The sequence below is a fragment of the Schistocerca americana genome, chromosome 9, assembly GCF_021461395.2.
Source record: "Schistocerca americana isolate TAMUIC-IGC-003095 chromosome 9, iqSchAmer2.1, whole genome shotgun sequence".
Classification (NCBI taxonomy): domain Eukaryota; kingdom Metazoa; phylum Arthropoda; class Insecta; order Orthoptera; family Acrididae; genus Schistocerca; species Schistocerca americana.
The window spans coordinates 111,360,681-111,364,350 of NC_060127.1; positions in this window are offsets into that span (position 1 = coordinate 111,360,681).

The following is a 3,670-nucleotide window of genomic DNA, read 5'->3' on the forward strand; positions in this document are numbered from 1 at the left end:
TTTACATACTGCATTACCCTTTCAATATCCTCATACACTATCTCTATCTGTTCATCTTCAGCTTGCAACGTTGGCATGTATACCTGAACTATCGTTGTCGGTGTTGGTCTGCTGTCGATTCTGATTAGAACAACCCGGTCACTGGACTGTTCACAGTAACACACCCTCTGCCCTACCTTCCTATTCATAACGAATCCTACACCTTTTATACCATTTCCTGCTGCTGTTGATATTACCCGATACTCATCTGACCAGAAATCCTTGTCTTCCTTCCATTTCACTTCACTGACCCCTACTATATCTAGATTGAGCCTTTGCATTTCCCTTTTCAGATTTTCTAGTTTCCCTACCACGTTCAAGCTTCTGACATTCCACGCCCCGACTCGTAGAACGTTATCCTTTCGTTGATTATTCAATCTTTTTCTCGTGGTAACCTCCCCATTGGCAGTCCCCTCCCGGAGATCCGAATGGGGGACTATTCCGGAATCTTTTGCCAATGGAGAGATCATCACGACACTTCTTCAATTACAGGCCACATGTCCTGTGGATACACGTTACGTGTCTTTAATGCAGTGGTTTCCATTGCCTTCTGCATCCTCATGTCGTTGATCACTGCTGATTCTTCCGCCTTTAGGGGCAATTTCCCACCCCTAGGACAAGAGAGTGCCCTGAACCTCTATCCGCTCCTCCGCCCTCTTTGACAAGGCCGTTGACAGAATGAGGCTGACTTCTTATGCCGGAAGTCTTCGGTCGCCAATTCTGATTAGTTATCAAAATTTGGACAGTGGCGGGGATCGAACCCGGGACCGAAGACGTTTTTGATTATGAATCAAAGACGCTACCCCTAGACCTCTATGATTACTTTAAGTGATTGATACCTATCCACTGCCACGCCCAGAGGACCCCATGGACAGACTGGTCGCGGCCCAGTTCTACGAGAATCTTCAAGACCAGCGACCTGAACGAAAGTGTCAAAGCTCGTTACCTTGTTCGTACATTCCATGTAGCTGGAACTTGGTATTGTTATACTGAAGAGATTTCTTATTTTACATATCACCCATTGCTTGCGACACATCTGTTTAACACAAAGTATTGTACTTTTACCTTTTGTAATAAAACTCATTAACACGATTTGTGTGATAGTGTCTACCGATCCGAGAAAGCAGGTTTCCCAGACACCACACATTTGACGAGTAGGCAGGATTTAACAATCCCCACAACCGCAAGGGAATTTGAAAGGGTGCGAGTATCACTCAAGGATCGTTAAACGGCGTGCATTCAAGAAGGAATGCGTAATTTCGTGTAACTGTTTGCAAATAAAGGTCATGAAACGCGATCCCTATCTCTGTTTACCTTGACGTCACAAACAAATGGAAAAGCTTGCCCTACAGACCTGATAATGTATCGGCAGCGCCCGATTCTTTTAAATGGCGCCTAGCACCGAATGTTAATGGATTGAGACACGGTTGTTATGTGACAATTGCTTGTTATTACACATTCTGCCAGCCTTCTCATTTTTTGCTTTCATTTTAGAAACATCTTGTACGTCCATCGACATCTATAACCTGCAACTCCGTGGATAAACATAGTAAGGAGCTTGAAGTATTAGAGATGGACTTCTGGCAAAAGCCAGTAACAGTTAAAAAAAAAAAAAAATATTCAGAACAATGATGTAGTAAATGGAGGTAAAAGAAGTATATGTCATGTTTCTTACAGAAGGAAGTTTCAATGGTGTTGACATGTTAGAAGAATGGGGGAAATAAGAATATCGGAACGTATACTGGTATGGGAAGTGAGGAAGAAGGAGAAGAGGACAGTTGATAATGTGAAGACTTGGTGCAGAAGAAGATGATGCACAAGTTCATAATACATTGAGGCTGCAGTGTTAAAACATTGTCCAGAGCTATGTTAAAATTTCTGATGTATTATTATGTAAAAGTATTGAAAAAACTTCAATTAATAAAAATAAAAAGTTAATAATGTGACTTATACAGGAAACTCAAAAGGAAGTTTCCAGAAGCCGACGAACTCGTTGCAAAGTAAAAATGCTAAATTTCAACATGGGTAGGCTTACAGAGAAAGCAGTTCGATGTCATAGGAATATGAGAAATTAATTCGAATGGCAAATTTATCTCGTCAGTAATCCAGTGGTTGCGGCGGTAGTGAAACGCAAGAGTTGTTTAATCCACAGATAACGCGTGCCACGAATTTCAGTAATGTGGGACGTGTGGGGCATACAAACGGCGACTTATGGAGTGGCGTGTACGCATGCGCCATCTCATGCATACAGCTACGAGCAAAAAGCGGCTGCTCATAATAAATCCAACACAGCACGTTTCATTCATGAGTTGCAGGAAAAGGGAAATGAAAAATAGTGCACGAGACATGGTTACGAAGTAACTTCGCTAATGCTGCATCACTCAGTAGTTTACGTGGTTAAATAAGAGATTAGAGACTTTATTAGACATATATTTCACCTTGACGAGTGAAATAGCAGAATAAAAAAGAATGAGAAGTGCGAGTAGGGTTTGGTACAAACTTACTTATACTAGGTGAGGCATAAAGGAGGGACGTTTAATGAAATACACTACTGGCCATTAAAATTGCTACACCAAGAAGAAATGCAGATGATAAACGTGTATTCATTATACTATAACTACATGTGATTACATTTTCACGCAATTTGGGTGCATGAGAAATCAGTACCCAGAACAACCACCTCTGGCCGTAATAACGGCCTTGATACGCCTGGGTATTGAGTCACACCTTGTATGGCATGTACAGGTACAGCTGCCCATGCAGCTTCAACACGATACCACAGTTCATTAAGAGTAGTGACTGGCGTATTGTGACGAGCCAGTTGTTCGGCCACCATTGACCAGACGTTTTCAGTTGATGACAGATCTGGAGAATGTGCTGGTCAGGGCAGCAGTCGAACATTTTCTGTATCCAGATAGGCCCGTACAGGACCTGAAACAAGCGGTCGTGGATTATCCTGCTGAAATGTAGGTCGTAACACATCTGAAATGTAACGTCCACTGTTGAAAGTACCGTCAATGCGAACAAGAGGTGACCGAGACGTGTAACCAATGGCACCCCATACCATCACTCCTGGTAATACGCCAGTACGGCGATGATGAATACACGCTTCCAATTTGCGTTCACCGCGATGTCGCCAAACAGGGATGCGACCATTATGATGCTGTAAACAGAACCTGCATTTATCCGAAAATATGACGTTTTGACATTCGTACACCCAGGTTCGTCGTTGAGTACACCATCGCAGGCGCTCCTGTCTGTGATGCAGCGTCAAGGGTAACCGCAGCCATGGTCTCCGAGCTTGTAGTCCAAGCTGCTGCAAACGCCGTCGAACAGTTCGTGCAGATGGTTCTTGTCTTGCAAACGTTCCCATCTGTTGACTCAGGGATCGAGACGTGGCTGTACGATCCGTTACATCCATGCGGATAAGACGTTTTTCATCTCGACTACTAGTAATACGAGGCCGTTGGGATCCAGCACGGCGTTGCGTATTACCCTCCTGAACCCACCGATTCCATATTCTGCTAACAGTAATTGGAGCTCGACCAACGCGAGCAGCAATGTCGCGATACGATAAACCACAATCGCGATAGGCTACAATCCGACCTTTATCAAAGTCGGAAAGGTGATG